General features: G+C 36.5%; 1 long non-coding RNA gene across 1 annotated transcript; it reads right to left on the reverse strand.

Moving 5' to 3' along the window:
* Window positions 1–22,516: 22,516 nt before the first annotated feature.
* Window positions 22,517–23,281, reverse strand: LOC145006005 (uncharacterized). Its single transcript, XR_013662748.1, has 2 exons — window positions 23,053–23,281; window positions 22,517–22,887 (listed from the first exon to the last, which is right to left on the reverse strand). It is a non-coding gene; the product is annotated as an uncharacterized LOC145006005 (long non-coding RNA).
* Between the last annotated feature and the right edge of the window lie 1,243 nt (window positions 23,282–24,524).

Raw genomic sequence — 24,524 nt, forward strand, 5'->3', positions numbered from 1 at the left:
GAAAATAAAATTATAATAGATAATACTTCTGAATTTGAAACAGAGAGTGAGATGAGTGAAATCTCAGTAGAGGATATTGTTGATTGTTCTGAGTTTGTGAAAGATGAAGCCAAGAGTGAAAAACCTCTTATTTCAGAAAACTCAGTTGAGTTTGCTCGTCTATCAAAGGAACAGAAACCGAAACTCAAAGAAAAGGCTGTGGTTTATCAGAAGGTACGGACCGTACCAAACCAAGTTTATGCTGTGACTGGAGTCACTCACAGACAAACAACTGAATTAAGGACGATAGTTGAAGAGGATAATGTTGAAGGATGCGAAGACTATTTCTGGTCTGCTCCTATTGACAATGCAGATGAGACTGTGGGTCTGTCTGAGAGAACCACATGGAGAGTCAAAGGGTGATACATACCAGAACCCATCAATAAACCTTCAAGTTTCGATATTCCCAGCACAAGAGGAACGAAAGATATTCCTGAAGAACCATCAATGCAACCTGACGCTCCAATCGAAAGAAAAGAACCGAAAGGTCCACTCAAGAGACAGGAAGCATCGGCAGTTCAAACTAAGGAATGCACCGAAACCAGAGTGAAAGACAAGAGAATGAAGGAGAAATCAGAGTCAAGTTTCAATGTTCACAAATCTCAGAAGGAGCTAGTTGAACAGAAAAGACTCAGAAATCAGCGATATGCCTCGAATCTAAATGAACGGAAAAGGCATTGGAATTCTCAAAATCCTAACTATGAATCTCCTAAGAAAGAATCCATGGATAAAGGGAAACAAAAGTCAAAGGAAGATTTTGATTCTAACTCCTATTATTCCAAATCCCAAAACCAAAAGTCGAGTGTCGGTTCTAAACCAAGATTCGGTTCTCAACCGAGTGTCGGTTCTAAATCAAGATTCGGTTCTCAACCGAGTGTCGGTTCTAAACCAAGATTCGGTTCTCAACTGAGTGTCGGTTCTAAACCAATATTCGGTTCTCAACCGAGTGTCGGTTCTAAACTGAGATTCAGTTCTCAACCGAGGTTCGGTCCTAAACCAGGTTTTCGTCATCAAACCAAGTTCAGTCCTTACACCAGATTCAGTTATGACACCGAGTTCGGTCCCAATACTAGATATGGATCCTCCACGTTCCAATATAAACATAAGCGATCCTCCCCTAACCCTAAGAATCAAACGAAAAACACTAAACTAACTAATAAAGATACCTTAAACTTTAAAGAAGATAAAACAAAAATCAAGGTATTTACTATCAAAAGAAAAGATCAAACAACTCTCGTCAAAAGAACTTATTTTGTTGATGCTTCTATTGTAATTCCTTTCTCTGTGAAAAACTCACCAGGACCCAAGAAACTTTGGGTTCTTAAATCTACTTGAAATTGCAGGTAATCAGTGACGAGCAGTTTGACGACGAATGATATATAGATAGTGGTTGCTCGCGTCACATGACAGGAAGAAAGGAGGAATTAAGGGAGTTTCGATCTCTAAAGGATGGCAGTTCGGTGAAATTTGGAAACAACTCCTATGGAACAATCAAAGGATATGGAATGATAACTAATGGAGAATTTTCCATCAGAAAGGTGGCTTATGTGGAGGGATTGCAGCACAATCTCATAAGTGTCTCGCAATTAGTTGTGGGCACAGGCTTGAAGGTATCATTCGATGATACAGGATCTGAGATTATCGAAAAACAAACTAAGAAAGTTCTCCTAAAATCAGCAAGAAAAGGAGAAATGTATCCTTTGAATCTTAATCTGATTCGAGGGACACCAGTTATCTGTCTGCTATCAAAGGCAAACATTGATGAAAGTTAGTTTTGGCATCGACGTCTATCTCACTTGAACTTCAAAGATATCAACAAACTGGTACTTGGTGATCACATTCGAGGTCTTCCTCTTCTAAAGTTCGAAAAGGAGCATTTGTGTGCAGCATGTGAAATGGGAAAGCAAAGCAGAAAAAGCCACCCAACACGCATTAATACCAAGATCGTGGAAGCACTTGAATTGTTACATATCAATTTGTGTGTACCATCTGCTATAGAGAGTATCGGAGGAAGTAAGTATATTCTGGTAATTGTAGATGATTTTTCACTGTTCACGTGGGTTTTCTTTATTAGACAAAATTCAGATGCAACTCCCAAGCTGAAGATGTTCATCAAGCAAGTGGAAGTTCAACTAAAGATTACGGTGAGAAACATCAGAAGTGACAATGGGCTGAATTCAAAAACAAGGAATTCGAAGACTTTCTGGCCGATAATGGGATCACACACAACTTTTCGGCTCCTTATACTCCACAACAAAACGGAATCGTTGAAAGACGAAACTGATCGTTGTGTGAAGCAACCAGGACCATGCTCAGTTATGCCTCTCTACCTCTATACTTCTGGGCTGATGCCATTGCTGCGGCCTGCTATACTCAGAATCGGTCCCTCCTCAACAAGCGATTCTCATTAACTCCTTATGAGATTTTAAACAATCGGAAACCAAACGTCAAGTTTTTCCACATATTCGGTTCCAGGTGCTTTATCCTTAACTCTAAAGAAAATCGAAATAAATTTGACATTAAAGCCGATGAGGGGATCTTTCTGGGTTATTCTCTATCATCAAAAGCATACCGAGTTTTGAACAAGCGTTCAAAAAGAATAGAAGAGACCTACTATGTCACCTTTGATGATAATTACATGAAGAAGGTTCAACGGACAGAAGATGCCTCTGGAGACATCTTTCCTGCATCTGGACAGGTCTCGGTTCCAATATCAAATCTGTTTGATGAATACATTAGGTTGTTCGATGAACCGGAAAAGGCAATCCATTTAGAAGTAATAGCAGCAGACAACAAGGGTAGATAATATGAAGAAAGTCATAGACGAAGCTACCAAATCATTGGAAACCGAAACACCTACTCCTAAACCATCACCTAGTACTTCTAACTCTGATTCAACGTTCCAGGGGGAGGACGATAACACTTTCCAACCATCTGGAGTTTCTGTTGAGGGGGAGAATTACCATTCCGCCACATCTGATACTCAAACAACATAACCAAAATTAACAAGCGTAACTCCAATCGAGGGGGAGACTCCTACTGCTGATTCTGTTGAAGACATAGGCTACACTTCGCCAGTCGAGGGGGAGAAGGTAAGAACAAGTAATTGTTCAACTGACGAAGGTGAAGCGGATAAGTCAGATGTTGAAATTGAAGTTGAAGTAGAATTAAATCCAGAATATGATCCAAGCTATCCTCCGCTAGTAAAATGGACAAAAAACCATCCCAAAGAGAAAATAATTGGTGAATCATCTGAAAGTGTTCTTACTAGATCTCAACTGAAGGCAAAACAAACAGCATTATTCTCCAAAGTGGAATTTTGTATGTTTAACTCTTTTATCTCCAAAATAGAGCCAAAAACAGTAAATTATGCACTTGATCATTCTGATTGGGTTCAAGCAATGCAGTATGAGCTCAATGAATTTGAAAGAAACAGAGTTTGGAGATTGATTCCCACACCGAAAGATGCCTCTGTTGTTGGATTGAAATGGGTATTTAGAAATAAGCTGGATAAAGAAGGAAATTTCATTCGTAACAAGGCTCGGTTGGTTGTAAAAGGCTACTGTCAAGAAGAAGGGATTGATTATGAAGAAACGTTTGCTCCTGTGGCACGGTTAGAGTCTGTTCTTATTTTCCTAGCATATGCTGCTCACAAGAACTTCGAAGTTTTCCAAATGGATGTTAAATGTGCATTCTTGAATGGAGAATTAGAAGAAACTGTCTATGTTGAGCAACCACCAGGGTTTGTGAATGAAAGGTACCCGAATCATTGCTACGTACTGGATAAAGCTGTCTATGGGCTAAAGCAAGCACCAAGAGCCTGGTATGAAACTCTTACTCGTTTTCTAAAAATGTCAAAGTTTAAACAAGGTTCGGTTGACCCAACCTTCTTTCTAAAGAAGGAAGGCAAACATCTAATGATTGTTCAAATTTATGTTGATGATATCATCTTCGGCTCTACGAATCCTAGCTTAACAGCTGAATTCAGAAAGTTGATGGAGACTAAATTTGAAATGAGCACAATGGGTCCATTTAACTTTTTCCTTGGTTTGAATATTAGACAGGGACCAGAGGGCATCTTTATAAACCAGGAAGCATACACCAAAAATCTGTTGACTAAGTTTGGAATGAAGGGTGATTCAAAAGTAAAGGTTCCAATGGCATTCGGTACCAAGCTGACCCCATCTCTAGAGAAACCGGCTGTAGACATAGCTCTTTATCGACAATAGGATCCCTCATGTATCTAACAGCTAGTAGACCAGATATCATGTTCTCTATCTGTTATTGTGCCAGGTTTCAAGCTAATCCAAGAGAACCCCACATGACTGCTGTAAAGAATATTTTCCGATATCTGAAGAAGACATCAACTCTCGATCTCTGGTATCCAGCAAGGTCTGGATTCTTCATACAAGCCTTTTCAGATGCTGATCTTGGAGGATGTGGATTGGACAGGAAAAGCACTACCGTAGGATGTCAATTCCTTGATGGAAAACTTGTCAGTTGGCAATCAAAGAATCAAACCTGTGTTTCCTTGTCCACAGCAGAAGCATAATACATCGCTGCCGCATCTTGTACCTCAGGTTGTTTGGATTCAAAGTCAGTTGAGAGATTATGGACTGAGTATGAAAAAGATCTCTCTCTACTGTGACTCTCTGAAAGTGCAATCATGATTTGTCATAATCCAGTGCAACATTCGAGAACTAAGCACATAGCACTAAGGTATCATTTCATCAAAGATCATGTAGAAGACGAAAATGTCGAAGTTCATTTTGTTCGTTCTGCTGATCAACTGGCCGACATTTTTACTAAAGCCTTACCAGAAACAACCTTCAATAAAATCTTACAAGGCTTGGGTATGATGGAAGGAGAGTCGGTACCGAATCTTCAATTTTCTCCTTAAAATAAGGACGATAGAGATAGACAGAGCGCTCGGTCTATCTCTGCTCTAGTCTTTTCGAATTAAACAGAATGCTCTGTATATCTCATCTCTATGAATCTCGGCTTAGCTATGTCTGCTCTCACTAATCGTCTGAAATCTCTATTTCTAATTTTTATTTTTACTTTATTTTTAATTTTTTTTTTTTTTTTTTTTTTTTTGAAAATATTCAAAAATCCAAAAACATTTTTTTTCCTTCTTTTTGTTGCTTGTTTGTTTTGTTATTAATAGGTACGACACAAGAATAACCGTTGAAAATCCTCAAAGCAGGTATGATTTAACTTTTATACAAACTAGTTAAGTATCCCTAGAAGCATGCTGCTGTATGTTGTCTTAAAGCCTCTATGATCTCGAGTAAGCCTTAATGATTCGATTAATACCCATCGTTTCTTCCAAATCAGGCTATTTTAACTCACTCGGTCTAGAGCTACCTTACTCTTCTCATTTGAGTAAAGAGTTTCTCTGCTCTGTCACGCTTATCTAGCAGAAGGTACATTCGGTTCCTTAACCATCTACTTATATTCTCCATCTACCTTCGGTTCACTAATGTAACCCTTGAGACTCTCGGTCTTTACCACTGAGGTTTATGGTTACACAAAATCTGTGTTAATAATCTTAGATACGATTACCACGTTCTAAGTTAAACCCAAAATTCAACACCAATAATGAATTGACGGTGAGTGAAATACTCAAGCTTTAACTGGTTACCTAAGGAAATCTTTTTTATTTTGTGTGATCTTTTACGAAATATTCTACAGCTAAGACATTTCTTCCCAAAGAGATCCAGTTTATTTTTTTTTTTATTTCTGCTTCCTATAAGTCATAAACATAATATATCCCACCTACCTGTTCAATAGATCACATCGGTCTCACAGGTACCTCTACCAACGATCGGTTTTATGTTAAAACTTGATGTTTGGTTGAAGGAAAGCCACCCAATGCATATGATTAAAAGAAGCCTTTCATTGTTTATTGACAAACAGTTGATCGTATTTTCGGGAAACCGCACAAGCACTTCAAGTCTCTCTTGACTTTGAAGGAAGTGATTCTTGCCCGGAATCCTCTGCTTTCTATTCTCTAAAAGGACATCACTCACACCCAATGAATACTTGTTTTATTTCTTTATCTTTCACACTCTTATGCACGAAAATCAATATTTTCCAACATTCTAATTACTTATTGGTATAAGTTTTGGTTATCCGTTTTAACCAAACACGGAGTAACAGGTAATTTCAAACGGTTTGAAGATAAGATTTGGGTGCGTGAATTTGATCCGTTTCAAACCCACGCATGCTTACTTTTTCTGGGATTAACCACCCTGTCAAATCGTGCTTTTTCAGGCGACGTTTTAGTAAACTGTATAAATAAGGGTGATCGTTTTCTTTGTCATTTACCAAGTCACAGCTTATTTCTCTCACATCAAGATTAAACTGTTCATCTTCTTCTTTGTTCAACAATGGCGACCTCATCCTCCGCGCATGATCAAACCGCTACATCCTCCTTGCTTACAATACGACCCAACCAAAATCTGATAATTGAACTGAATCCATTCGCATATGACTCATACATGTTGCATGTAGTGGAGTGTCTGAAGTATTCCCCACTGGTAATAGCCCTAACCCTAGTCGAAGCAGTTCCGATGTCGCTACTTTCTCAAGTGTACTCATCAGCGACGTATGACAAAAACAAGGATCACATCTACTTCAGTATTCACGATAAGCAATCCTCAATTTCAAAGACGAAGTTTTGTTCCCTTTTAGGGCTTGCAGTTGATTCCTCCATCATCTCTCCAGACTTCATCACTATAACCCAAATTTTCACAATGTTGTACGAAATGGGGTACACCGACGTTCTTACAACGGTAGCGAAGGTCAAGAAGTCATGCTTACCATCGCAGTGGAATGGGTTGCTGACCCTGCTCATCAAGGGTTTAGTGGAAAGAAGTGGTGGTTCTAATACCACTAGCAAAGGCTTTCTCACCATGCTTTATGGTCTATATAACGGGATAAATCTGGATTATGGCACAATAATTTGGTCCCAAGTGGTGCAGAGTTTGAATACTACAACCCGTCATTCTGAAATCTCCTGTGGTCGATTCTGGACTATGATTACAAAGAAAGCTATGGATACTTTGGAGATTCCGGTTATGACAGATGCTCTTCTTGCTTCTATCGCTACATATCACACCATGAAGATTATTCTCTCTGATCCACGTAAGTTTCTTCATTATGGATCAATTCCTGAATTGATGTACAGGTGTGTCCTAGCACAAAGCAAGGTGATGGACGATTACCGAAAATTGACTCCAGTTGGTCCAAGGATCTTGTCTGCAGAACAACAAGCTGCCCTAGATGCTTTGGAACAACCTGCACCCAGAGGCAAGCGGGTGGTTAAGACAGAGAAAAAGGAGAAAAAGGAGAAAGTTTCTAAGTGAAAGGCTGGTGAGGAAGCTTCTTCTCAAACAAAACAGAAGAAGATTAAAAAGATGGCTAAAAGGCCTAAGAGAAATTTGTCTCCTGAACCTGACATTGTTGAAGATCAAGCAGCAGAAGCTGAGAATCCTCTAGTGTTCACCAGAGAGCCTACACCACCGAAATCTCAAACCCCACCCTCATCTCCTAAAGATACTCACATTCCATCTCCTCAACCCACAAAAATTTCCACCCCAACCCAATCACCAAAACAGAAAGCTCCACTTTCTGTTCCCACAGATATACCAACCCTTCCGGTTGAAACTTCTTCTATTCCAACTTCAACTATCTATACCTCTGTTCCTGTCTCCACTACACCTATCACAACTTCTCTTGCAACAGAATCCATCACTACTACCATTCCCCAAATCCCAGTTGAAGTCAATGTATCTGATACAGGGGCTACTTCTGTGGTTGATCCACCTGTTTCTAAACCACCATCTCCCACTCCATCTTCTAACTCTGGTGCCACTTTGGGAGGTGATGACGAAGAATATGATTCTTTATACTTTAGTCCCTACCGGATTCCAACTGATACAGATGTTGATGCTCCTGCCAACAATCAACAGCTTCAAGACATCAATGAAAAGCTTAACCGCCTGCTTGCAGACAACAAAGCTTATAGTGGGGTTGTCATGAAAGCTTTTGTGGAAACGGCTGTTCAGCAATATACTGAAGCCATTGATCAATCCACTGCTGCAGTAAACAAGTCCACAACTTCATGTTCCGAGGCCACAGAGAAGGTTACTAAGGTTGTTCATACAACTCAGATTTTCCTTGACTCACTCAAAGCTCATGCTGAAACTAATGCAGCAAAGTACCAGGCTTCTGTTGACTCCTTCTCTCAAACTATTCAAGCAGAGACTACTAAGTTTGATGTCCTTCGTGCTGATCTCAAAACAGAATCCACATCTTTTCTCCAATCCTTGGATTCTCGTTTTGCTACTTTAACTGCAGAAAGCACCTTGAAGGAAGACTTGATAAAACACCAGGAAACTATTGATCTACAATAAGTCCAACTAGCCCAGAATGAAAAGGAGATCTCTCTGCTCAAAACTCAAAGGGCTGTTTTTCAAAGTTATACTGGAGATGTGAAGAATATGTTGACTGCTCTTCTCGAAGCCCATGATCCGATTCTGACTTTAACTATTCGGAAGCATCTCCAAACTAAACTTCTTCCTGCCATTTCTCTACTCAGTGAAATGAAGGGTGTCTCGGAGAAAGTCTTTCTTCCGACACAAGGGGGAGAGGAGAGTAAAGTCAAAATAGAACCGAAGGTTATTGTAGCTTCGGTTTCTGGAAAGCAAAATATAGACGACAGTGACTCTGATTCTGAAGAGACGATTGTCGAACCTTTCAAGTGAAAGAAACGAGACAGAGAGCTTGATGAGACTATGAAGGTGGCAAGAGAGGCTGAAGAGAAGGAGAAAAAGACTAAAGAGGCAGAGGATATTTTACAGTGCAAGAAGACTCTGTTTCCTGAGTGGGACAGAGATACTCTTATCACTCAAGCGATTGAGTTTCCTTCCATGTATTGGTTGGAACCGATTGCTTCTTTTGAATGTGAAAACTCAAAGGACTCGCAGTTTGACATGCCAATAACTAAAAGAGCATTTACTTATCATTGCTTTGAAGTCACTGTTGAGGTTCCTTTTGCCAACTTGAAGGTTGACAGGGAGCTAGTTGATTTTTACTTGAAGAACGGTCAACCGCAGTACTTGACTTGGAGTGCACAGAAGATTACAAGTGTCAAGGTACTGAACTCATCACTTGCTGGGAGATTTATGAATGTTCATTTCAAGATTAACCGTGGTACTGCAAACACGGAATATTTCATATCTCTGGCAGATCTTCCCAATCTTAATCCTCATGATTGGATCTTGCTATACAACATTCTACTCTCAAATCAACAAGAGTATGAGCTGATTTTGAAACATCTTAAAAGGATGTTGGCCTCCTATATCCATGAGCTTGCCATAATGGATCAGGAGATAGCAAGGGTAATGAATAAGAAGCCGACAGTCAAGCCAACATCTAAGCCCGGTGATGTAAATAAAATGAAGTTGGGGTAGATTGATTCAACTAACTTGACTGTCATGTTCACTAAGGGTGACAGGCTTAAGTTTCTGTTTGCATTGGTAGACAAGCATTTGTTTTCAACAGATTGTTTGGAGCATATTATCAACATCATTCATCGATGCAAGCAGAACTCAGCATCAGACAAGAAATTTTTTACAGATATGCTTCGGTGGTATATAACATTTAGACAACATGTTCTGGCCATTATACCGAGGATATTTGAAACGGTGAAGAAGACCACTGGTGTGAAAAGAGAACAGAGATTCTGCTCCAAAGACGTAAAGGGGGAGATTGTTGAATATTTTAGGTGTTGAGTCTTGGATTATTTGTTTTGTAAACAGATTGGGCTTATCCATCCGTAGTTATCTAGAATAGTTTCCTTTATCTAGATAAGTTGTTAGGGTTTTATTATAAATATATGCATGCATGTTTGCGTATATAAGAGATTATTCGTTCACGTTGATGGTAGAAACCCTAGTTTTTACCTCTACAGATTGAAGTTCTTAATCGAGCTCTTCTGGGGTATTTTGCATTAATCATTCGACATCTTCATCGCAATACTTGTGTTCTTATTTACGTTCTTATTAATATTTTGCTTAGAATCATACGATCCTGAAAGAACTTTGTTCTAACAATATATATACATATATATGATTTATACTTTATTTTAATACGTCAATATGCTATTATAAATTATAACTTGTTCATATGAACTCTGTTTTTGACATTCTTTATATCCACGCGTAGCTATCAAGAGATCTATAACTTGTTCATTCGAACTCTGTTTTTTTCCATATTTTTATAAAATTAAATAATTTTGTTAAAGTCATAACTCTCTCGCACGGACTCCGTATTTGACATTCTTTTTCTCAAAATTCTTATTTTAAAGAGTACTACGATTTTCTTTTTGGTGGCTTTAGCTAAAAGTCAACCATTCTCTTCGTAGCTTTTTACGTCGTACCTTCATTGTGCGCGATTGACTTTTATATCTTATACAAATCATCTCGAATTCATACAGAGTCAAATCTTTATGAAATTTATATTTTCAGTATCGAGAAGACGTGTGCTATATATATATATATATATATATATATATATATATATATATATATATATATATATATATATATATATATATGATTTGAGGCACGTATTTTTACAATTTATGGGCGATTCAAATGATTTTTCCAAATTTTATTATATTATAATAATTATGAAACACATAATATTCATATAATTCTTCTTTATTACGTCAAATAGGTTATAGTTGTTGACCCTAAATGTTACTTTGGTTAAGATTATTTATCCTAGATAATGTCACACCCCGATTAAGTAGTCGTAAACCGGCGGGACCAATTCTAAAAATTTTCAAATTAATAATTTGGTTCATTTACATGAGTTTCTAGGGAGTTTGGACACTCATGAGATTATAATAACCATATAAATGTAAATAACTTAGCCCAAAAACGAAATCGGAACGAATTGCTAAAGACGAGTTTTACGGGCAGAACAGGTTATGGCGATGGAACAACTTCAGTTTGTCACATTATCCCCCCATTAGAGGGAATTTCGTCCCGAAATTCAAACTTTAGATACAATTTACGGATTCGGAAGGAAATACGGATACTTCTACTTTGTTGGATTTTCGCGCTCTCAAGTGAATTCGAGTCCTAGTGTGGCTTTCCAATGAATCTTCACTGTTGGGAAATGACTTTGTTGCGCACGTTTAGATCTCTCAATCTATGATTTCGATTGGTTCTACCATGAGGTTCAGACTTTCTTTGATTTCGGTCTCATCAAAAGGATTACTAGGTTTCATCGGGTAGGCACTTCTTAAGGATCGATACGTGGAATACCGGATGGATGTTGCTAAGTCCTGAGGGTAGTTGGAGTTTGTAGGATACGGGATCAATCCTAATGAGGATTTCGAAAAGTTCTATGTACCTCGGGATACGCGTTTCAGAATGTAACATGCCTTCTTTCTCACCGTTAGCTATCTCGATGGTAAACAGGTTATGGCGATGGAACAACTTCGGTTTGTCACATTATCCCCCCGTTAGAGGGAATTTCGTCCCAAAATTCAAACTTTAGATACAATTTACGGATTCGGAAGGAAATACGGATACTTCTACTTTGTTGGATTTTCGCGCTCTCAAGTGAATTCGAGTCCTAGTGTGGCTTTCCAATGAATCTTCACTGTTGGGAAATGACTTTGTTGCGCACGTTTAGATCTCTCAATCTATGATTTCGATTGGTTCTACCATGAGGTTCAGACTTTCTTTGATTTCGGTCTCATCAAAAGGATTACTAGGTTTCATCGGGTAGGCACTTCTTATGGATAGATACGTGGAATACCGGATGGATGCTGCTAAGTCCTGAGGGTAGTTGGAGTTTGTAGGATACGGGATCAATCCTAATGAGGATTTCGAAAAGTTCTATGTACCTCGGGATACGCATTTCAGAATGTAACATGCCTTCTTTCTCACCGTTAGCTATCTCGATGGTAAACGTTTCGGTTACTAGTTGAGGACTACATTTATGAAGATGTTCGAATAAATAGCTAATAGTTTATCTTTCAGTACTAGAATTGAAAAGGATTGCAAGCATAAGGGTTGTCGGAGAGGAATATACCTATGGCAACGGTGGGATCGTCATTTGTCTCACCTTGTCCTATAGATAAGACTCTTCCAGTGTTGCCAGTTGTTGCTGTCTTGGGGCAGTTTCTCTTATAATGCCCGACTTCGCCGCAACCGTACCAGGCCTGACAGATACCTGCTCTGGAGACTTGATTGGTTTATGTTTTGCAACTTCGCACAAGGTGAACCTCTTGGCCACAGGTTTTGCAAAATTTCACACGATAGTGACCGGGGATGCGGTGGTGGTAACTTCATTGGTTACACCATGGGAGAATACCGGCATATCTGGTGATAGGTACTTGGGCTGGGGAACCAACAATAGAAACAACAGCAGGGGTAGTGGCAACATGGACTGCCACTATCTGTTGTTTCTTTGAGAACTCGTGTGAAGGCTGATTTTTCTCCTTTGTCTCCTAAAATTTTCTTTTCTCACCACTTCTATGTGTCGGCTCAGGAGTGGTGGTTGCTTCCTCTATGTCCTCACTATCGTCGATCAAGATTTGTGCCAGGCATTTGGCATTGTCGTATGTATCCGGCTTCGCAGCTAAAATGTTCCCTTTGGTTGGCTGGGTCAACCCCCAGATGAACCTCTCAACCTTTTTGCTTTCCGGGGTAGCCATCCCCAGACAAAGAAGTGCCAAGTCGTCAAACCTTGATGTGTAAGCGGCGATATCGGAATCTTTCATCTTCAGGTTCCAGAGTTCATGCTCCAGCTTCTGTATTTCACCCCGAGGACAGTATTCTGTGCGCAGAACTTCCTTCATGACTTCCCAACCCATAGCATTGGCTACAGGTAGGGTTAGAGATTTAACTCGGCCGTTCCACCAAGTCAGAGCTTTATCGGTGAACGTGCATGCACCAAATTTCACCTTGTTGGATTCTGAACAGGCACAAATCTCGAAGATAGATTCGATTTTCCCTAACCACCTAGTTAGGGCAATGACACCTCCTGTGCCATCGAAGAATGTGTGTTTTGCGTTCATAAAGTCCTTATATGAACACTCCTTCCGGTGTCCCTGGCTACCTTCCTGGTTTTGGGTTTGGGTACTACTCCCTGAACCACCGGGGTTTATGTGAGACATGGCGTCTGTCACTACGGCAGTAACAGCTGCCTGCAACACGATAGGATCAAATTGAGGAGGAGGTGGTGGTGGAGGGTTGTTGTTGTTGTTTGAACTGGGTCTCTTTCTCGGAGGCATCTTGATCTAAAAAGATCAGGAAAGAGAGGATGGTAAGTCCTCTGAATTGAATCAAGAGATATGATACAAGGGATATCTTATTATGACAGATATAGAATTCTATTAAGCGACAAAGCAGGAAAGAGTTATCACAGCAGATAAACTATCGCTAAAGGAATGATTGAAGAGCAACGCTAGGATAAGGATTTCTATAACGGATTTGGCTCGAGAAATACTCCCATAGTATTTCATGACATGCTGCAACGACGACTTATTGTTGGGTACTAGGTAAGTTTTAGGCATGTCGCACACCATAGTCACTCCCAAGCACATGTTGGCCGTGTCTCGAATGAATATAGTTGGCTAGACTATATTGATCCTAGACACGACTACATAACTTCCCAGGTTTAACCGCAGCGTACAACACCCATTTACTTATGTTTTGTTCTACTTGTAGTTACGGATTTCGACCGTTGGGTATACTTTGTATACCTTTGAAAATACTTATATTTGAGGTATAGTTTTAGTTCATAGCACTTAGGCCCCTTAGTGTTTATAGACTTATACCATGTAAGGTTTGGTATACTAGTTCACTATAAACAAGGGCTCTGATACCAATCTGTCACACCCCGATTAAGTTGTCGTAACCCGGCAGGACCAATTCTAAAAATTTTCAAATTAATAATTTGGGCCGTTTACATGAGTTTCTAGGGAGTTTGGACACTCATGAGATTATAATAAACATATAAATTTAAATAACTTAGCCCAAAACCAAAATCGGAACGAATTGCTAAAGACGGGTTTTACGGGTGGAACGGGTTACGGCGATGGAACAACTTCGGGTTGTCACAGATAATCTTGTATAAAAAATCATTTTTAACGCTTGTTATATTTTAATTGACAAGCCCGAATCTGCGGGTGTTACATTGTATGTTACCAAGAACTTATTGTCCTTCAGAAAACTTACTACTAATAACTTAGTTGATGTTTTTTTCCTCAACCATATTTTACTATTCAAGACAGGAAAACAAGACAACCTTAGCAAGAGGCACCTGCGAAAATGGATTATATGTTCTTCAAGATGCACATCAAGCTTTGGTTGCTGTCTCATCTATGAATGCTTCTTATGAGACTTGGCATAGTCATTTATGGCATGTAGCATTTGATACTATTTCTGTTTTGAATAAATTAGGTTGCTTATCTGTTACATCCGTTTTACCAAAACCAATTGTTTGCTCTTTATGTCAATTAACTAAACGACAAAGTTTACCTTTTCAATTAAATGATAAATGTTCTTCTCATCCATTATACTTAGTTCATTATGAATTATAGGGGCCTTCACCTGTCTCTTCAACTGATGCTTATCGCTATTATATGGTTTTTATTGATGATAGCTCGCTTTTCAGTTGGTTTTACCCACTAAAAGCTAAATCTGGGTTTTATATGGTATTGGAAACTTTTCTAAAGTTTGTACAGACTTAATTTTCTGAAAACTTTAAGGTATTTCTAAGTGATGGAGGCTTTGAGTTTGTTAACAATACTATTCGCAAAATATTTGAGGACAATGGGACTTTTCACCGTTTATATTTTCTTTATAGTCCGTAGCTAAATGGATGAGCAGAGAGAAAACCTCGTCAAATTGTGGAAACCGGTTTTGCCATGCTCTTAAATTCTCATGTTCCTGCTCAATATTGGGTTGATGCATTCAGTACGACAACTTTTATCATCAACAAATTTCCAGGTAAACTTCTTGACAACAAAATTCCATTTGATATTCTATATTCGCGAGTTCCAAATTATCATAATTTTCTAGTTTTTGGTTGTCTTATATTTCCATATCTATGGGACTATGCTAAACACAAGCTGTCACCACGAAGTCTTCTGTGTGTTTTTATTGGCTACTATTCTAAATTTAAGGGGTATCGATGTCTTGATCCAGTTACATCTCAGATTTTTATTACTCGTCATCCTTGTTTTTATGAGAAAAGCTTTCCTTTTGCAAGTTCGGGTTCATCACAAGAGTTGGATAGCCTCTTGTTAACATCATTTACTGATGATTCATTTTCTCTTGCTTCATCGGCACAGCCTAATATTCAGGATACTTATGCTCATTCTCTAACACGAAATTCTCTACAAATTTCTCTAATTTGTCCTTCTTGTGCTATTGATGTTGTCGGTGAACATTGTCTAAATCATGACTCACCTCAGGTTCGACATCAGCCTGATCATGTCCCTACTCATCCTGATAGATCCGCCACTGGTCCGGTGCAAACTTCTCTTGTGGGTCCCGTCTTCTATCTGAAACCATTTCTGATCAATCCTCTCAAACTGATATGTTGGCTCCTTTGGTTTCGGATCCTCAAACTACTCCTAGTGATACAAATGCACCTTCTGGTAATTTTTCTTCCACTCATCATATGAAAACTCATTCACAATATGGAAATTTTAAACCAAAAGATGTAGTTGATCTTTCTTTCACCACTCATCATCCATTATGCTTGGCCTTATTTTCCTGTCATGGCCCTAAAGGATTTAAATTAGCAGCAAAAGATCCTAAATGGATGTTGACCATACATGTTGAACTCAGTGCACTCAAACAGAATGATACATGGGCATTGGTGCCTCAACCTAAATACAAAAATGTAGTTGGTTCTAAATGGGTTTTTTTTGTATGAAATTTAATTCATATGGTAATATTGAATGACTCAAAGTCCGACTTGTTGCTCAGCGCTTCACGTAAGTTCCAAGTCTAGATTATTTACCTACTTTCAAACTTGTAGTCAAGGTTGCTACTATTCAAATCATCTTATCTCTTGCTATTATTAATCAGTGGAAACTGCATCAACTCGAATTTAAGCATGCCTTCTTGCACATGCATCTTAATGAGACTGTTCGTATGGAGCAATCTCCTAGGTTTTCCAAATCCCAATTTCATGATCACGTTTGTCAGCTCAGAAAGCCTCTTTATGGTCTATGTTTATGATCTTATTCTGACCGGAAATCAAGAAAAAGTCATTACTTCTTTAATTCATTGATTGGACCAAGAATTGGAGATTAAAGATCTTGGTGACTTAAAATACTTTCTTGGTACTCTTTTTAAAAAAACTAATATCTTGGTTTAGAGGTAGCTTATACACATGATGGTTTATTTCCGAGTCAAGCCAAATATGCACGAGGTATTCTTCAACGAGCAACCATACTTGATTCTAAAATGGTTCACATGCCTCTTGATCCTAATGAGACATTTATTTCAAATGGTTCTCCTTTTCACTCCCCAACCTTGTATCAGTCTCTAGTAGGGACAAATTCAATATTTAACCTTTACCACGCCATATATTTCCTATTTTGTGAACCAGGTTAGTCAGTTTCTAGAAGCTCCCACCGATACACATTTTTAGTGTGTCAAGCGCATACTTCGATATATTAAAGGCACTCTTTCCTTTGGTATCACCTTCCAAAAACCACCTGATGTTGCTATTTTTGGTTATTCTGATGCTGATTGGGCTCGCTATCTTGAAATGATGCGCTCTATGTATGGTTATTCAGTCTTCATGGGTGGTGATCTTGTTTTATGGAGTGCTAAGAAGTAGCCCACTGTCTCTTGATCTAGTTGTGAATCTAAGTATCGATCCATTGCTACCACTCCAGTTGAGATTGTTTGGATTACACAATAATTATAGGAATTATACGCCCTGCCATCAGTTCGACCAACACTTCTATGTGACAATCGTTGTGACTTATTCTTGAATCAGAATCCGGTTTCACATAAGCGAGCTAAACATATTGATTTGGATTATCATTTTATATGAGAGCTTGCTACTTCTGGCAAGATATAAACCAAATTTGCTTCGACCAAGCTTCAAGGGCCATACATCTTTACGAAAAGTCTTCCAAGATCATAGTTTGATTTCTTTTTTGCCATGTTACGATTGGGACCTCCACCGTTTTGCTTAAAGGGGATGTTAGACTAAAACTATACTTTGTATATATCTAGTATTTATCTTATTCTTCAAGTACCACTATTGTAATGTATTATTATAAAAATATACATGTATCCGACATATTTTTGGTGGTAAGATTTACCACAATCACAATGTGCCCACATGATCAAGGGTAATAAGGAAGTGGGATAACATTGAAGCTTCAACAAAAAGTGTAGTGGGCCTCACATACACTCGAGTCTGAGATTGACGAGGATTGGTGTGATTTCGACTTAAAGGTATCAACGCATCAGTTATTGTCTAGTAATAGGTTTTCGGTTTGAGAAGGTTGATTATTGGTTGTTTAAGGCCTCTAACAGCTATCAAGATAAGAACTTGAAGGTTAGGGAAGAACTTATTCAACTCAGTTAGGTTCTTCACATGTAATTGTATGAACTCAATGTCAACCTCGTTAGCCCTGGCTTTGGTTTCAAATGCTCAACAGAAGGACATGCATTCTTCACCTCTAATTCATCAAGAATGGTGGACAAGATAGTGGTGAAAAGTTGTCAAAAACTATAGTATTTGACTTTTTAGTATTCAAGTTATTTGATGTTTTAGGATGGAGAAATAATGATTGGGTGGTTACATGTCAAAATGATTCTAAATTTTTTTGGAATTGCATGTAGAATTTACATGTTCCATCATCATACCACTACTACCATATAAGTGTTCGTAAACAAAACGTATGCGCAAATATGATCCTCTTATAGCTCACATACTTATTGAATAAATTTCTTAATCCTCAATAACAATACTTTCCTAAGGACCAATAATCGGAGAATGGAATATGGCACATATTGGTTATATGTGGTTTTGCATCCGTGCATCGATTAACCATTCGAATGACAACTCAATATTAAAATATGATACATTTTTAAAAATTATGATGCTATTTTTGTCCAAAGAAATTACATAAAAGTAATGTAATAATGTTTAAAAATACATTGCTAATTCTTCTAAATTGTGTCCGGATGCTCATAAATATATTTTAAAATATATCCAAAGTTTATTTAAAACTATGTTGCTATTTCTTGCATAAGGTTTAAAAGTACTTTTCTATTTCTTGCAAATGGTGTGCTCTGTGCATTTGTGCATAAAAATATGGTGTATGCTAGAATTAAGAATAAATAGAAAAGTATTTGAATCGTAGGATTGATTAGAAATCAAAGGATTACAAAGACCTTTTTTGGCTCTCCAATAGATTAACACTTTAATTGAATACGTTCCAAGATATTGACCAACTCAACCCAAACTTCCGGTCTGAATGCTATGTACCGTAACGCAGTACAGAAGAACGCCAAATTGCTATTGTACCGCTTTCGAAATGTAGGATTATATGAAACCGATAAAATGTGTGTTATATGGACAAAAATAGTCAAATCATCACTAAAATTTAGCTTGGGATTTATTCACAAATTAAGGTAAAATAACGAGACTTTAATGTAACCAGATAACTAATGAAACCGGGAAAAAGGGGTGAATCGTCATTTTTAACGGTAATTCATGCTTTTCGTAAACAAATTTTAGTTTGGAACTTTTTCGTAAATATGGTAAAATATTAGGACTTTTCTAGAGATTTCTCTTTCTTTGGACATACATAGCAACCTACTTTTTAAAGCCCCAAAGTGTTTTTTTGGACAAACAGGTACTTATAAAAACTGTTATTAAAAGCCTTAATTGGTATTACAAGTAGTCTTAAGTCCCAACACATACATTTTGAAGAGAAAGTTTAAGCCAAGTTTTAAGCATTAAGTAATAAATAGAAACGTAATTTTATACACTAAGCAAGAAAAGCCGACTACTTGGATGTTTAGAAGTGTGTTCGTATTTCTTGCTTATTGTCTTAAGGGTACATTTCTATTTCTTAATTATTTTTTTTAGAGGGAAGCACTTATTAAACTCCGTTAGGTTCACGTCATCTAATTGTATAAACTTAATGTTGATTATTTTGATAACCAAAAACATAAACACAGAAGCATATACTTTGGATCTTTAATCTCAAATCTGATTAAATGAAAACTTGAACATTAAAGAACGATTACATACCTGATTTCAATATAATCTTTGGATCTGAAGAACTAGGGTTAGGTTTGCCAGTTGATCTGAAGACTACCTCTAAAATCCCCAGCAATAAAGAAAACAAATTTGTTGTGTATCTTCATATGCCCCTCATCACATGTATATATAGATGGAGATATACCATAATGTGAGAGATGTAAGGGATCTAGAGGATCTTGAGTCAAACCGGGAACTCAACCCACTAGGTAAGTACATATTCTATAAATCGGTCCTTCTAAAATTTATATTCTTACCATAATAACTAGATTTAATGATAACAATATATATATATATATATATATATATATATATATATATATATATATATATATATATATATATATATGATGTAGTCCCATAATTGTCTAACAATCTCCTACTAGACCACAAATATATAAATATATTTATAAATGTATAAGCACTTTAATGAATGCTATTATAACAATGGTACCCTTAAACAATCTATTCCACTAATCATAATAGTATAGGATAAAAGCGGTCTTCGTTACAATTTACATAACTAAACCTATAAATGGTCGCATATACATATATAACTAACGACGTAGATTAAACATGATGTGTAGTTTTAAAATCTAAATATATTTCTGAAGAGTTCCTATTTAGATTGAAGTGAGATCAAACATCAAATAAGTGCAACTAAAAATGGAGTTAACTGAATTCATAATTTTGTACAGAAAAATATTATTGTTCTTAAACAAAACATAAAACCCAAGAAAAAACTCCCACTAAAACCAAATACCACACCAACATGTGTAGTATGCTTATGAAAGACCTAGGAGGCAATCCCTTTATGATCGGATCTGTTTTCATGGAGTTAGTTCATATGTGCTATATATATTTCCATTTTTCAGTATTATATTAATAGAAGGAAACTTGATGTCAATATGCTTTAACTTAATAGAACTTCTGTTATTGGAATATAACATTGTTGACTTATTGTCACAACTTTAGTGGTCTTTCAATACCAATAATGTGTATCCTTGGGACAAATTTCCACAACCATATTCATGCTACAAATTATTCTGCCATTATGGAAGAAGCTACCGAAGTCTATTCCATGAAATGACTCATCATTCTAAAATGTAAAAATATCCCGATATGGATCGGTAACCATTTGGGTATCTAATAAAATCATATTCTTAATAAAAATGATCTCCAAAACATATGATTTTCTATAGTTGAGCATATAGCCTTTTGTTATATATAGATATCTCAAAATCCATTTGGCTGCTTTCTTATGATCTAAACTTGGGTTGCATAGATATATGACCAAAACCAGAAGGTTAAATTTACTCTCACTCAATCTGTGATACACAAAATCATCCATTTTATTTACCTAAAAAGCAAAAGAGATAATAAATTGATGAAACGTTGGTACCATGCATAGGATATCCGAAGTTGAGGTTGCTGAGTTTGTGTATTATGAATAGGAGATTGAATAATATTGTCGATCACTGATTTATAATTTGCATACTATCGAAATCAATAATAGGAATCAAGATTGATTCCTCCTTAGGGACAATGGTTTAACCTTTCTTCTCCCCCAAACTCAACATCCTCAAATAATGTTGATATATCTAGAATACAAGGTCAATATCCTTGCAGTTGAGAACTAACATAATGTTCTTATTTCATTCCTTAAAGTTAATATCACCGAGTACATGAATCATAAATGTGATCAATGTTAGCAAATATAATACCATAATTCAAATTTGTTATTTTGAGAACATAAGCAAATCTATTTTTCTCATTAATCCATAAACTGTAATCAATAAATTTAATTTATGACATCTTTACAAGGTATCAACACAACATTCATATCAAGTCTTTGGACAGTAGTACTAACTTGCAAGAGTTATCTTTGTTTTATAGATAAACATTAACAATAAATCATGTCAATTAACAAGCTTATCTTTGGATTGATTTATTAATCACATGGAACCAAAAAATTATCACATGTTTATCACCACATATATGTTTATTAGGCCAAATATTAGTTGACATTTGGGTCAGCTAATACCTGCATGAATAAACACATAAACTATAAATTTTGATAATAAAAATTGACAATATATCATGTCAATTAATAAGCCCTTCTTTGGATTGACTTATTAATGACATGTAACCTAAAAATTATTGCATATTTATCATCAAACATGTATTTATCTGGCCAAATATTAACCTACATTTGGCTCGATTAGTATCCGCATTAATAAGCACAAACAAAAAATTTAAGTTCTTTGTAAATTAATTTTCACAAAAGAGATCACATTGGCGATATATTGTGTCAATTACTTTACCCTTAATATAAATAATATGTCATAAATGAAATTTATCAATAACCCAAAATACGTTTATAAATTTCCAAGAACACTATCGCATGTTTTCATGAAACCAAAATTTGTTAATACAATGAAAAATATTATCATACAAGCTGACCATATTAAAAAACCAATTTAATAAAACGGTTTCATAAAACATTTGCGAGACTTAAATTAAATTGAAAATTAAAATTAAAAGAAAATTCGAAGTTCATCTTATGTTATACTCAAAATGAAATTCAATTTCATTGTCAACTCAAAATGAAATTCAATTTCATTGTCAACCCAAATCACTACTACAAAAATGGCTTATGAACCCAGTTAAAAGCTTCATATATCCTGCTTTGCAACCGGGTCTTTTATGGGGTGAGTCTTATGTGAAAATCCTAATAAATCGTGGTTTACCAATCGATTCATATTTATGTAATATATCTCGGTTTCTATAAGCAAAACGGGTCCTTTCATGCTAAACATGCAGGCTTTTGTGCAATCATATTGCCCGGTTCACAAGCAAACTGGGTTCTTCTATACAAATCAGATGCTATTTTGGCTGATTAAACAATCCGGTGCTTATGCATACAACCGGGTCTTTTATTGTTTTTATTTTCTATTATTTTTTATCTGATTTATAATCCATGTACCAACAAATACTATTTATAATCATTCATATCTTGTGTAACAAAGACAGAAAAATGAGAGTCATCCCTTGATGTCAATTTAAAATGATATCTATAAGCAAACAACAAAGATATCAATCACAAATGAAAAATGAATCACCAAAAGAAAATCACTGATGAACAACAAAAGCAAAAATATACGAATTATGATTGCTTCAAAATGAGCATGAAAACATCCAAGAAAGGTAAATGAATTTTGCAACTATGTGGGATTACACTTGAAAGCAAGACAAAAGTAACAATTGCTGTAATTTTCCTTAGAATCTAGAGAACGAGAGAGAAATTGAGAGGTCCAAGTGCCATTAATATAGAGATAGCCAACGATTCTTTATTGATGCATATTGGTGTTCTCGAAGCCCACAGTAGTTGAATGTCTAGATGAACAGACAGCCCCAAAAAGATCCCAAACAACACCAAATCCCACCTTCATATTAGTTGGCACTAAAACCCCAAATGTTGATGCATTGAAGATACTTCGAAGGGTGTTCCTAGAATAAATCCACAAGACACCACAAATAAATAAGTCTAGCACATTGCAGAAATCAATAATAAAATCGTAAGATGCAACTCTGAGCAAAGAAACTAAACCACATTGGATTAGAAAAAATAAACATCTATGTGCCTAAATGATGTTTGACTAAAAAAACTATTACTGTATATCCAAAACCCTGCAAAAAAAAATATCAAATGAATCGATTCCAGTTGACATGGGTAAGATTTTGGGGTCACTACAACAGGTTCTGAATTCGCTTTTTCTATGTGATGTGGTGGTTAGCGACGGCGGGTAAGGGAGTGGATGTGGGCGTTCGGTGATGGCAAAGAACTGCCGCACGAAACCGGCGTCAATGGTGAGGTGGTTGATTTGGGCGTTCGGTGGTGGGTTTTCACTTTTCACTGATATTTATAATTATTTGGGGAAACCTATATGAGGAAGGAGTGAGAATTTGGGGGGAATTCAAATTATTTGGGGCAGTTCAATTTTTTTTTTGGAGGGTGGTTAAAATAGTTAAAGTTTTAAAAACGTATATTTTTGACATAAAATTTTCATAATTTAATTGTATAAATTTTTATTAAAATATGAATTTTTTATAACTTCCCAGTTCCAAGATATTAGTCTAGGTACAACAATTTTTATTATTTACACAATTTTATTTAGAAGCAATTTTTATAATTTTTAAACTAGAAGCTTTTATCAAAATTTTAACGTTCATTTTTTTAATTCAATGTATAGCTACATATTGTGATTACATAGCCAGTTTTATAGCCAAGTATTTATGAAATTTGAATTTGTAGTCTAATTCCTAGTTGAATGGTTAGAGAATTTGACAATGTAGCTGAATATTATGCAATCGGACTATGTAGCCAATTTTGTAGTTATTCGTAATTTAGGTACGTAATTTCATTAGTAAATTACCTACGCAAATTTATTTTGAAGCATTTTTTCATAGTTATTTATCTGATTTCTTGTAGCGAATACTTATTTTGCATCACATCAAACAAATTGAATAAATCCTCATGTTAAACTCCTCTTCATGTTAAATATAAACACTATAACCCAAATTTACCAATATGATCTCATATGTACTCTCGGTTGAAGGATTTAACAACTTATTTGCCACCTTCTAGGAAGCATCAATCTATATCTAATAGTTAGTTGTTCACCTTGATGGTTTGGATGGATGGATCTATAAAGTTAGCAACTTTATGGATCCTTGAGGTCCATTTGTATTATATGTTGCGGATCTACTATTTCATGGAGTCCTTGATCTTGTGCATAAGCTTTGAGCTACTTTCTTTCATTTTTAACTTAGCTTGGAAAAGACATGCATTGGATATACATATCCATAAAGCAACACTTTTTATGATGCATTTGGATGTAAGAAAGCCACCACGAAGTATCGGCAACTAGCTTGAGGGATTAAGAGATTAACCAATTAAGCTGGCCATAACAGGTGTCATGACATGGTGGTTTGATCACCATGACGTGGTGATAGGAAGCCTTGCAACTGTTTGTATGCCAGGTGCCATCACATGGGGTTGACTTTGATTGTTGATTTTGATCGTTGACTTTTGACCAAGTTGACATTTGGTCAACTTGAAGGTTTTTGGTTATAAATTAAGGATT

Source organism: Lactuca saligna, chromosome 7, assembly GCF_052625555.1.
Source record: "Lactuca saligna cultivar CGN05327 chromosome 7, ASM5262555v1, whole genome shotgun sequence".
Taxonomy (NCBI): Eukaryota; Viridiplantae; Streptophyta; class Magnoliopsida; order Asterales; family Asteraceae; genus Lactuca; species Lactuca saligna.